Source organism: Perognathus longimembris, chromosome 3 (genome assembly GCF_023159225.1).
Source record: "Perognathus longimembris pacificus isolate PPM17 chromosome 3, ASM2315922v1, whole genome shotgun sequence".
In the NCBI taxonomy this organism is placed as follows: domain Eukaryota; kingdom Metazoa; phylum Chordata; class Mammalia; order Rodentia; family Heteromyidae; genus Perognathus; species Perognathus longimembris.
In genome coordinates, this window is record NC_063163.1 from 51,611,417 (window position 1) to 51,625,112 (window position 13,696).

The 13,696-nt window shown below is 37.4% G+C and overlaps 1 non-coding gene across 1 annotated transcript; it reads right to left on the reverse strand.

The window, feature by feature from the left end:
- Positions 1-5,899: 5,899 nt before the first annotated feature.
- Positions 5,900-6,006, reverse strand: LOC125349839. Its single transcript, XR_007210636.1, has one exon. It is a non-coding gene; the product is annotated as a U6 spliceosomal RNA (small nuclear RNA).
- Between the last annotated feature and the right edge of the window lie 7,690 nt (positions 6,007-13,696).

A 13,696-nucleotide genomic window follows, 5' to 3' on the forward strand; every position in this document is an offset into this window, starting at 1 on the left:
ATATGAACATGACTGTAATATAATATTTGATATCAAAGACATCACAATTACAAGTAAATATGGATAGGTAAACATTTTACTAAAGTAAAATAGTTAAATAAACTATAAGTGCAATGTCCAAAGGCTGGTAAATGCATTTCCTGGGCTGTCAAAAAACAAAGTACTAGAGACAACAGAAATATATTGCTTCACCATTGGGAACCTCGGACTTTGAATCTAGACATCTGCCAAGCATCTGAGAGGTAGCTTTTGAGAATGGGGGGAAATCTGTTCTAGACCGCTCTGTTAGCTCCTTGCTGCAGTGTGTGCTGAGAATCTTTGACATTCCTTGACTTGCAATTGTATATTCCTATCTGGGTAAATATTTCTCTTCTTTTAAAGTTTTATCATTTTAAAATTAAGTATTTGAATTGTATTATAAACTAACAAGTCGAATTCTAACTCCTTTGTACAGCTATTTAAAGATAATTATACAAACAAACAAACAAACAAAAGGAAAAACAACTGCAGGGCATAGGTGGCTCATGTGTGTAATCCTAGCTACTCACAAGGCTAAGATATGAGGATCATGGTTCAAAGCCAGCCTGGACAGGAAAGTCTGTGTGACTCTTATCTCCAATAAAACTACTCAAAAAAAAAAAACAAAAACAAAAACAAAACACCTGAAAGTGGAGATCTTTCTCAAGCATTAATACAAAGGAAGCTCACAGATAAGCACCTTGGCCCTGGGACAGGCACCAAAAGCAAAACCAACAACAAAAATTGATCATTTGCAAGACTCTAATTATAAATTAAGTCACAGTCACAGGGACTTTAATATCATTTTAGTAGCCACAGACCAACCTGTAACAGGCTATTCCTATTCTTATAAGAATCCATAGTTAGCTGGGTACTGGTGACTCATACTTGTGATCCTAGGTACTCAGGAGGCTGAGATCTGGGGTTCATAGTTCAATCTCATCCCAGGTGGGAAAGTCACTGAAACTTGTATCTCCAATGAAACAAAAAAGCCCAAAGTGGTACCGTGATTCAAGTGGTAGAACAAAACGCTCAAGGGCTGCACAAGGCCCTGAGTTCAAGCACAGGACCTGCACACAGACATACAGATACACAATGTAGATGGACACCACTGACCTTTAAAAAAGAATTCTGAACAGCTTCATATAGGAAATGAATCATGAAATTGACAGCTTTGCTGAAGTACAGTAGCCTTTCTAATGAACAAGCCTGTAATTAGGAACACACAGACATTCTTTGTTATTTTTCAAATGAACTAGGATTGGCAAGAATATCTCTGCAGAAATTGCTTTAGTTCTAAAAAAAAAAAGCTTGGTATTTTCTTATAAACAAGAATAAGTTCTTCTACACTTCAGAAGGAATGTTTTTTTTTTTCAAATATATAAGGGATGTGCTTCATCAATTAATTCCTTATTCTGTGCTTGACAACCTATTAAAGTCATTACATATTTTTTCTTGCCAGTCTTGGGGCTTGAACTCAGGGCCTAAGAACTGTCCCTGGCTTCTTTTTGCTCAAGGCTATCACTGTACCACTTGAGCCACAGCACCACTTCTGACTTTTTCCTATATATGTGGTGCTGAGGAATTGAACCCAGGGTTTCAGGTACACAAGGCAAGCACTCTACCACTAGGCCATATTCCTCACCCTAAAGTCATTACATTTTGATCAAGAAAAAAATCACTTTTACATGCTTTCAGAATAGACATTTTAATGTGATTCAGAAACCCATTTTAGTATTAAGAAGTTTTTTCATCTTATCTAAATCTCCTATACCATTCCCAGAAATAATAAAGGACAATTGGCTAAAATTCTCTGTGGAACATACTTATTTATTCACTCTTCCATTCAACAAGTTTTATTGAGCATCTTCTACTGGGAGACAAGCCCAGGGGATAAAACAAGACAGTCCCAGCTCTTTAAAATTACTTTCATAACCTAAAGATGTTTGATTTTTCTTTTTATATATCAGTTTTTCCAACCCTTAATTTCTACCTTTACTCCTCCCAATCACACTTGCTATGTGATACCTGGAAAAATCAGCAAAATCCTATTAAAATATTTTTAGAATCTGTAAAAGTCAAGGCAACTATAATAATTAAGTTATTTTAAAGTTTGAATAAACTTGTGAGGGATTAACAAATGCTACATTTTACCATAGTCATTGTTATTTCTTCATAACTGCTAACTCCCATTAGTGAGGACAGCCACTGGGGACTTGCAGCTATTTACACTTAAATTAATTATAATTAAACTAACTTAAAAACTAGTCTAAGTGAACACAATGCCCAATAAAACACATGGATAGTGGTCACCATATCAACAGAGTGGTATATATGGAATATTTTCATTATTGTAGAAAATTCTATTAGACAGCATAGGGTCTATAGCCCTCAGATAAGATGAAAAGACAGAAAGAAACACAGCAAGGAGGACAGAGGTTCCCAACATACCACTTATTACACAATTTAGTAAAACCCAGCCAGGTTCATTCTGGATAGTTTGCTGAAAGTTTTGTGTGTACAGTCTTTTTTTCTGAGCCCTCTTCTTACTTTCTTCCTTCGTTCATTTTGTCTTCCCTTCCTCCCTTCCCCCTTGTTGTCTTTCTTTCTTTCCTTCTTTCTTCCTCCTCCTTCTCCTTTTTCTTGCTCTCTCTTTCTTCCCTTCCTTCCTTTCTCTCTCTCCTTCCTTCCTTCCTTTGTTCTTTCCTTCCTTTGTTCCTTCCTTCCTTCCTTCCTTCCTTCCTTCCTTCCTTTCTTTCTTTCTTTCTTTCTTTCTTTCTTTCTTTCTTTCTTTCTTTCTTTCTTTCTTTCTTCTTCTTCTCCTTCCTTCCTTCCTTCCTTCCTTCCTTCCTTCCTTCCTTCCTTCCTTCCTTCCTTCCTTCCTTCCTTCCTTATTTCCTTCATTTCCCTCTTTCTTGTGTGTGGAGACTGGGACTTGAAGTGTGAAGACTGGGACTTTAACTCAGGGACTCACACTTGCTTAGCTTTTTCAGCACAAGGATGGAACTGACACTTGTGCTATAGCTCCACTATAGCTCCATTTTACTGGAGATTAGTCTCAAATTTTTCTGCCTAAGCTGGCTTTGAATAGTCATCCTCAGATCTCAGCCTCTTGAGCAGCTAGGATTTCAGGTGTGAGTCATCAGCTTCCAGCTGGCTGTGCCCTTTTTGAGATGCTCTGAAACAATATTTAAGAACACATTCTCTTTTAGACAAATAAACATAGAAAAGGGAGGGGCATGAAGTCATAAAATTCAGCATACATTATGCAAAATTTTATTGGAACTAGGGAAGGGAAAGGGAATATCAAAATCGAGAGACAAAGGAGAAAAATACAAACCAAGGCAACAGCAATACTTACAAAACTATATGGTTTAAACCAACTGCACAACTCTTGGGTGGGGAGGGAAATGGGGAGAAGTGAGGTGGGGGAAAATGAAGGAAGAGGCAACAAGTTGGATAAGAAATGTATGCACTACCTTAGGCATGAAACTGCAACCCCTCTGTACATCACTCTGACAATAAAGAAATGAAAAAAAAATAAAAATTGAGGGAAGGATTTGGGATGTAAGGGATGAAGGAGAATGAAGAAATGGGGTAACATTGATCAAGATTCATTATAGTCATCTAGTCTTTTGTTGAATGGCTACTCCTGTGTATAACCACTTAAAGATAAAAATAAAATTACTACAAAAAGAACATGTATTCTTGAGTTCAAATGTTTGAGTTTGGATCCTGGATCTATTATATACTGGTTACTATGTGATTTGGGACACATTTCATTATCTCTCTCTTCTTTTATTACCTCTCATACAAAATGAGGACAATATAATACTTACCTTATCTTCAAATATCCATCAATCACAGAGCATAATGCTTGAGCACCTGAAGGACTGAAAGAAACAAAATGACAAGGAAGTGAGACAGGCACATGTGGCCTGTGTGCATGTAGCCTTCACACAATGGCAGCTCTCCCTTTGCCTGCAAAATTTTTGGAGTATTTTTTCCACTTAAATTTTCTCAGTCTCCATTTACTTATTTTAAAAATGGAATTAATGTTGTGTATTTCTTAAGGTTGGGTTGAGCCTGATGTGAGATAATGTGTGCAATACAAGCATCTAATAACAGTTCCCTTCCTTCCCTGCTGTTTCTTTATTAAACCCTTTACAAAGTACAAGTCATGTTAAATATTATAGCCAATTGTCCTTCAGGATTATCTAACCTTGCATGTGAACAGAAAACAAAAATAATCCAGAGTCCTCTAAGATAACATAAAAATTGTGTGAAGCGGATAATTCATTTTCCTTCCTGACATTCTGATTCTCATATTCTGTGCTCTTAGGGCAACACATACTACTGATCATTTTCAATTACCTAAACAAAGGAAGGGAGGAATGGTGAGAATAATCTAATGTGACAGGTAACCCAAACCATGGATGGGTGGAAAATCATTAATATTCATTTATTTTAAAATCTTTATTGATTCAATATCCATGTATCAAGTCTTCCAGACAAAGCATTATGTTGGGTTCTACTTACCCTTCAGAATAATTTTGGCAGATGATTTGCCCTACTAATTATTTAGTTTGAGCTCATATTTAAATTGTTTTCATTCCCTAAACATGAAGTGACTAATTTTAGAAGATGGGGCAGCCTAACATAGGGTACAGTTGAGATGAGATCCAAAATTCTTTCCATCAATAGCCTGTGTGTAATTTCATAAGGACTTCTCAGGAATAAAGTAATGTTCCTTATCAGTATGGAATTTTAGTATACTCTAAGCGGTACTTTCTGCTAGTCTCAGAGAACTTGAAAGGCTTGTCTTTGTAATTGAGCACTATTCACTTTATATAGGCTGCAGTAATGACCTTGAATAAGGTACCTCCAACAGGCCATGAGAGACTACTGAGGGCAGGGATAGAAACATTTACCCACCACAAACATGCAGGTAGCATCTGGTGCTGGAATGACAATACAAACACTCAGCCAAATCACCTTCTTTTTTTGTGTGTGAGTCTCTTTCTGGAGTACAGGATGGTGGGACCAGTCTATTCTACAAAGATAAGATCATTAAGTTGGTTCCAGGAATATATGATGAAACTGTCTTGTTTAGGTTATTGGATTTCAATGTAGGTTTTCTTAGGCTGCTGCCTAAGGAAATGAGGTGACAAAGGGCACTGAAGGCAAATCTAATTCATGACACATTTCTTTTGTTGAAGCAGGCCACCTTCTGAAATCTGTCAGTGTGGTTTTAGATGTCACAGTGCTTTGGGAGTTGGGGTGGGCATGTTCTAGTTCTCTTCTTGGATAGCATTTGGAAATATCTATCTGCTTGAGGGTATGCCATCTGCATAGAACATTGTAGTATCAAATGGGAATGAGTTCGTCCTACTTGGTGGGGTAGGAAGTAGAATGATAACTGAGGAGTTTGAGGGGAAGTAATCATTGACTCAATGCACTCTTGAGCCTGTGATTGGGGTACATATTACGTTATTATTATTACTATTATTTTACAATTTTTATTTTTTATTGTCTAGGTGATATATAGAGGGGTTACAGTTTCATACATAAGACTTCACACATAAGGCAGTGAGTAGATTTATTGTAAAACTTGTTATCTCCTCCCTCATTTTTCTCCCACCTTCTCCCCTCCCCAATTCCCTCCCTTTCCCGCCTCCCCACCCACCCCCATCCCGCCAGCCCTGAGTTGCACCGTTGGTTTCCAGTATATTGTTTTGTAAGTATTGCTGTTGCATTGGTTGGCATCTGGTCTCAACATTCACCTTTTGCCTCACCATTTTGATGTTCCTCTTCCCCTCCCTAATTCAGACAAGCATATATACAATACCCAGGCTACCAAAATCAGATACAGTGATAACAGAAAAATATGGAATGCTTCACAAATTTGTGTGTCATCCTTGTGCAGGGGACATACTAATCTTCTCTGTATCATTTCAATTTTAGTATATGTGCTGCTGAAGCGAGCACGTATTATTTTACATTTTTGCATCATTATTGGCAAAGTTCAAAATGAACAGAGAATAATCTGATGTGGCATTTATGTTCAGCTGAGAGTTCAAAGAGAATACCTATAAGTAGGATATTCAGAAACATATGGTTGGGAACACTTTTCTCTCTAAATTGTGACATACATGGGTGCCAGTAGCACTCTAAGATGGATAGAAGACAAGGAAATATTGTATTTTTTTTCTGTCTCATGCCAACTCATCAAAATGTACCTTTTAATCTTTCCTCTCTCATACAATCAGTACATGAGGAAACATACACATTTCTCTTCATAATCTATCCTGAATCCATATAGGACATGATGAATTAAGTCCTGTTCCAAACCCCCACATTTGAAAAAAATTCTTTATCTTCTGTCATGAAAAAAAATAAATGTCAACCAAAAGAAAATGAAGGGGGCTCTGGTAAGTGGAGAATCTAATTGCTCATTTCAATCACTCTCACACAAAATGTCTGGCTAAAGGATGGGGCAGGCAGAACAAGCAGTGTTTGGGCCAAGAAAATTAAAGGAAAAAGAAAGGGGAAAATTATTCCAACAAGAGTTCTATAGAGAAATGGCAACAGCTGCTGCATTTTCTCCAGCCTGTTATCTCTTTCAACCAGACCAAAGACAATCCAGCTCTTGGCTTAATTAATCACTTGGTGGTTTTGATAGTAGAAGAAAATGGGGCTCATACCTACTGCTTTCTTAGACAAAGTACAAATTTCTGAACGAGTAGAATGCGTGTCACTTGAGGGAAAAATGTAACATGCAAAGAGAGAAATATGGCTTTCTTATTAAGCTCATTCCACTGTCTTTTGGTGACATTGTAAGGTAAGTTTTCCAGGCCCCCATTCTCAGCCCATGCTGACTGCTCAGCACTCTACTACATCAAAATTCAGATTAGCAAAGCTGCCTCAAAGTTGTATCCCGATATCTCTTCTCAAGTTCCACGCTTTCATTCAAATAAGGCTATAGTTTGAGTAATAGTTTGATCCCCATCCAAACGCATGTTGAATTTAAGTCCCAAATAGGATGATGTGGAGAAGTAGTTGGGCCTTTAAGAGATGATTGCACCATTAAGAAGGACTTCTTTTTCTCTTTTTACTGAATTCTCATTCTCACAGGACCAGAGTAGTTACAGTAAGAGTGGGTTGTTGATGAGGCAGCCTGTCACCCCCTTCTCTGGCTACCATACTCTACTTCCACGTGGGCCCCCTTGTTTCACACTTCCCACCATGAGATGTACCAGCTAAGAAGATATTGACACTGTGTACCTTCAGAACTGAGCTCCAAAATAAATCTTTCTTTCATAAATTATATAACTTCAGGTACTTCATTCAAGGCCACAAAAAGCAGACTTGGACAAATGACTCATAAAATTCCCATCCACCAGACCATTCTTACTAAGGAGGTCTATATTATCCAGATTGTGCCTTAATAGTCAATCTCTTCTTAGTCAGAGGGATCCATGGCTGAGGAAGAAACCCAGGTCCCCATCCAGATTAAATTTGAGCCTTACTAGGTTAGTTTGTGTTTTAAAAATGTGTGCAATTTTGTTGCAAAATTTAAGGAACTACTTTCTCATTTAACTGAATAATATCTATGGGAACATATGGTTTAATTTTTTTTCAATGAGAAGGGTAGGAAATAAAAGCAGATCTTGAAACATAGGCATCCAGGTGATCAGAAAGGCTCAGGCCTTCATTTACTCATGTCGGTTACAACATGCCACTTAATACAAGGAAGAGCAGACATTTTGCGGATGAGAAGGCAGAATCCCTGCCCTAGATGAGCTCACCATCTGGTACATAAATAATGAATAAGATACAATTTGTGCTCAATGTTCTCAGGCCATGAAAATGAAAAAGTGGAAGCATTTTATAGATAATAAGGAAAGATTGGAAAGGAGGTAAGTTTTCTGCTTTTCCAGGCTCAATTGGCATTTTAGGAATGAAGAGCAGAGGACAGTACCATTTTGGTGGAAGAGGACACTCAAGTGCAGTAAGATCATTAAATGCTTAGGATTGGGGACAAGCAGAGATGGAAGGGAAAGCATGTGGAATTAAGATCATCCAGGGTCCTGGTAGAAATAGATCAGTATGTGTATTACTTAGAGTTTATCAGGAAAATATGAAAGATGTTTATTATGGGTCATTATGGGAGATCAAAATTTGAGTATTTGGTTCCATTTTCTGTGGTAAAAAAATGGCAAGACTATAGAAATTTATTCTTTTAGGACTCTGGAGGATAGGCTGCATCTGCAACTCCTCCATGAGTGAGTCTTAGGGATACAATCGAGGCATCAGGAGGGTTGTTCATTCTGAAGGCCCATCAAACGTATGGTTTTTAATTCTTCCAGCTTTCATTGGCTGTGGCTTTCCTTGGCTTGCATCATTAGCACCCTGATTTCTGCTTCTGCCATTCCCATGTCTTATTCTCTACTATATCTAAAGCTCTTTCTCTCTTTGTCAGGCAAAGATAATTGTGATTTAGCCCATGGGATACTCCAGGATAATTTTTCCACCTCCAGACTTTTAACCTAACTGTATGTTCAACATTGTTCTTGTCATATAGGACAGTAACAGATTTCAAGGGATAGAATATGGATATCTAGTCCTGCCCAGTGTGGGGTTGCTTGGTTTCTTGTTTGGTAACCATTACATGGTCTGCAGTCATCTGGACCTCAGTCAGGGTCTTTTACCTCTTCTTTTTGAGGGAGATACTGAAGTTTGAATTTAGGGTCAAACTCAGTATTTTTTTGATGGCTAGATAGGGCACTCTATCACTTGAACCATGTCCCCAGCCTGAGGTCTGTGTCCCAGTGTCCTTCTACATATAAATGTATACATGGGCGTAGGATGTTATTGTTTGGATCTAAAATAGCCACTAAAGCCCATATTCTAAAGGAGTGGTTAACCAGCTGTTGGGGTTTTAGGAAAAGATTGTATTATGAGGGTTCTGACTTTATTAAAGTGTTCACCTATGGATAGGTTCATAATTTGATAGGCTGTTGGGTGGTGATTGAAACTTAGGAGATGGGACCTAGCTGAGGGTGTGGGTCCTTGGGAAGTATGTGCTTAGATTCTATGTCCTGCCTTGAACCCCTTCCTCTCTCTTAATTTTATGGCTATCATGAAATGAGCCTTCTCTTCTGGCCACCTACTCTCACCACCATGATATTCTTTGCCTCAGGCCGAAAGCAATGAAGTTAGCCATTCATGGACTGCAACCTCTGATGATGTAAATGGAAATAAACATTTCCTTCTTTAAGTTCACTCTCTCAGGTCTTTTGTCATAGCAATGGAACTCTAACACAGAAGGCAACCAATGAAACACACATTAGATATTAGATTTTGAAATAAACGACAATTGTCAGAGAATTACAACTGCAGACTGAAACCATGGCAGCTAAGAAATATTAGAAACTACAATATCAGCATACGTGAGTGAAGTGCTAGGACATTTGGAAATGTGTATTGTTGTCATTGGTACAGGATCTGATTAACAAGAGCCACAGACAAAGAAATCAAAGCTATCTAGATGTGAGTTGAGGACATAAAAATCCCTCTTTCCTGCTCTGCCTAGGAGCCATTTTTATTTTGTTGTTTGCTTATCCACCCACATTCATGTTATTTTAGCTTGCTCCTTCCACCGAACATCTCTGTGTCTATTCTTGTTCCATCTGATCATTTTTGTCCAAGTTCTGGTTCCCCACAACCTCTTAAACAAATTGTACCAGAAATTTTTTTCCCTTTATTTAATGTCTTGCCTTGCTAATGTTTTTTTTTTTTCCTGATTCAGTCCAAATGGTGAATTCCCATTACTTTCTCCATGAAAACTTCTTTCATACCTCATCTCAAAGCATAGAGGAATCTCTCTCTCTCTCTCTTTTTTTTTTTTTGGCCAGTCCTGGGCCTTGGACTCAGGGCCTGAGCACTGTCCCTGGCTTCTTCCCACTCAAGGCCAGCACTCTCCCACCTGAGCCACAGCGCCCCTTCTGGTCGTTTTCCATATATGTGGTGCTGGGGAATCGAACCAAGAGCTTCATGTGTAGGAGGCAAGCACTCTTGCCACTAGGCTATATTCCCAGCCCGAATCTCTTACATTGCCTGGATTTCCTTTTCTCATAGTTCTTTTTGATCTATTACAATTCATATGTCTTATTCTCCTGCTTCCCACATCACCAGTGCCTGGCATATCATCATCCCCTAAGTCTACCCAGTGTCATCATCAAAGCTGTAGTTAAATGAAGACTCAATATAGTCGCAACCCTGTTGCCCCAAGTGAAATACGAGACACTGTGTAGTTTTGTGTTATACTTGAATATGTTTGCAGTGAAGACAAAACAACAATGAGAGCAGAGGCTAATATTGGAATAGAGGGATCACTCATAAAAGTATAGTGATTATTACTGTTACTGTTATCACTAATTTAGATTACCTTAGTGTTTATTTCCTAAGTCAGTTATTTCTCCTTTGTTTCATTAACTGTTCTTATAGCAAATCCATATCAGGACAGATGAATTTTAAATGGCAGTCCTGCAATTCAATGGCTAACATGTTTTGATTGGGGTCTGACACAGCACTGAGCCCTGAAGGGCATTTATAAAATGTCACTCAACAAGGATAATTCTCTAATCAGAATGAAACATTGATGTCCCAGGATACCTTCAGCTCATGCTGTAGGAGTGACTTTAATTTTAAGACATCAGCATACAGAATAAAAAAGAACAAATTATTAGGAGAGCATCAATGGATAGATGCCACCAAGAGTGCTTTGAATTGATTGCCTAGCTTCAACTATATAAACCATCAGTGGCATGAAACAAAACAAAAAACAACCCCCAAACCTCTGTTTATATAAGCAAGTTGAGTGAGAAAAGTTGTTTGCCTTTTCTGACCTGATATGTGAGTTTGTCACTTTACCAAGGACAAGCAAACCTTTCACAAGATTAAGCTTTTGATAAGTGCTCTTTATGTTTGAACCTGATGTCTCTTGGTACCAAACCATGCATGTATAGGTCTTTCCTCCTTTTTTGTTCTCACTGCCTTAGGGAGTGTTGTGGGCTTTTCTTAAAGAGACATACATCCATGTCTGTGGAAGAGATTAGGCATTTCCAAAATGAAGAAAGCACAGCTGGGAGCCAGGGGCTCCTGCCTGTAATCCAAGCTACTCAGGAGGCTGAGACCTGAGGATCACAGCTTAAAGTGAGCCTGGGTAGGAAAGTCCAGGAGACTCTTATGCCCAATTAAGCACCAGAAAAATAGAAGTAGTGCTAAAGGTCAAAGTGGTCGAGTGCTGGTCTTGCGCAAAAAAGCTCAGGGACAGTGCCTAGGCCCTGAGTTCCAGGGAGAGAGAGACCATTTTCAGTAGTATTTGGCATTTCAAGTAATATGAAGGACACATTCTATTCATGACACAGAATAAATGAATGTGTGAACATACTCCAGATGTAGGGAGGATAAGGAGATGTATGACTTTCTCTTCCTTTAAATATGAGACATAGTTCCTTCTTCCTTAGCCTCTCATAGCTTCTAGTGCCTCTAGGGTCTCTTCTATGAATGTCTATTCAGGCTTTAACAAACAGTACAAGAAATGTATCCAGTGCCTAGCATATAAAACTGTAACCTCTGTACATCAGTTTGACAATAAAAATAAAAATTAAAAAAAAAAGAATATGGCTAGAGCAGGACATGCCATTGCCACTCCATCCTTTCTCTTCAAGTTCTATAGGGTACAATTTAGTACATATTGTCTAGTTAAAATCTGTATCCTAAAGCAGTTAAAATGGTTCCATTTTCCTAAAGTGAAAATTATGAAGTTTGTTCAAATTATGAAAACTGGCATATTTTTTCACTTCCAAAAAGTTTTCATATTAAAAAAAGTTTCCATATAATCTAGATGTTTCAGCAACATTATTTGGAAATGTATTTTATCCATTAAAAGGCAGAGAGAACAAGTTATTTATTTATTTAGTCATTCATTCAGTCAGTCAAGTCCCCATCTATTGTTTTAATACAAAATAAAATGTCTACATCATTTTAAAAGCAGCCTCAGAGTTTAAAGTGACAGCTGTAGTGGCCATTTGTTGGGAATGTATGCCCCAGTAACTTACTTAGGTTCTTTTTATTAATAATAGAATATTAATAAATTTAATAATTTGGATGAAAAGGACAAATTCTTCAAATAGTACAAATTTGAAAAAATGGCCAAGAACTACTTAAAACAATATTGAATAGGCTATATATTATGGAACAACTCATTCTACTGATCTGGTCTCAAAGTGCCATGAAACCAAAGAAAGGGGATTTCTGAACAGAACCATGGTCCCAGGGAAAAACAAGACAAACTGGATCATTTTTTTAAAGTGCTTTTTAATTTTTTTTAAAGTGTGTCTGAGTTTATTTTTTTTCAAATTTTTATTATCAAACTGATGTACAGAGAGGTTACAGTTTCATATGTTAGGCATTGGATACAATATTTGTATTGTTTGTTACCTCCTCTCACATTCCCCCCTCCCCTCTCCAACTTTCCCTTTCCCCCCATGAGGTGTTCAGTTCACTTACACCAAAAGTTTTGCAAGTATTGTTTTGTAGTTGTTTTTCTTTTTTGTACCCTGTGGTATTCTCTTTCAATTTCCTAGTTCTAATACCAATATACATAGTTTCCAATATACTCAGATAAGATTACAGAGATAGTGTAGGTACAGTTGTAACTACTTTCAACATCCCATGTCTATCTGTAGCTTCTATTAATGATGATGTTCTTGCATCACCTTCCTGTGGTTGTACCAAACTGGATCATAATTTGCATCAAAAGTAGAGGAGAAAAAAATGGTCAGAACAAACAGGACTTTCTCCTAGCAGGAATGCTGCTGATTTATCTTAAACTATAAAGTAGATAACATGGATATTTTTTAAAAAGTTGTTATTGCTGTTTGTGGTAGTGTTTGGTTTTGCTTCGGATTTGTTTTTCTTTTAGAGAATAAAGGCAGGGCACAGAAATAATGGAGGAAGGGTGAACAAATGCCACCATGATATTGAGTATATACTATGTGGAAAATGACCTATGCCAGTTGCGGTTGGGGATGGGAGTGGGACACTGGGGGAAGCAAATTAAAGGGTGACCTTCTCCCCCAAAAAGAAATATACTCATTACCTAGATTATGGTTGTCCCTGTGTATAACACCTTAATGACAATAAAATTAATTATTTAAAACTCACATAATAATAAGATAAGCATTGTCCCTTTGAAAAGACAAAAAGTGAAAAAAGAAAGGAAGAAATGGTATCTCATTTCAACCATATCCTTGGTCGTTGCTCACCATGATTGTTACTTGTTGGAGTTTATATGTGCTAGAAGAGTTCCAAAGATAAAATGCAAACATGGAAAATAACATGGATTAAAAATATTATTTCCACTGGATCGATAAATTTATTGCATTACTAATTTCCACATAGATGCCACTTTATCCTTAGTTAAACTTCTCAGCATGTGTATGCATATATACATGTATGTCTATGTGTGTGTATGTGTAGTTGCAAGCAAATTGCTGTAGTTCTACTTAGTCACTGGACAAATCTGTTCTATTGGACAATAAAAACAAAAAATAATAAACATAAATATTTTTACTATAAAGATACAACTAATTTAGTCATGGGTTAAAAT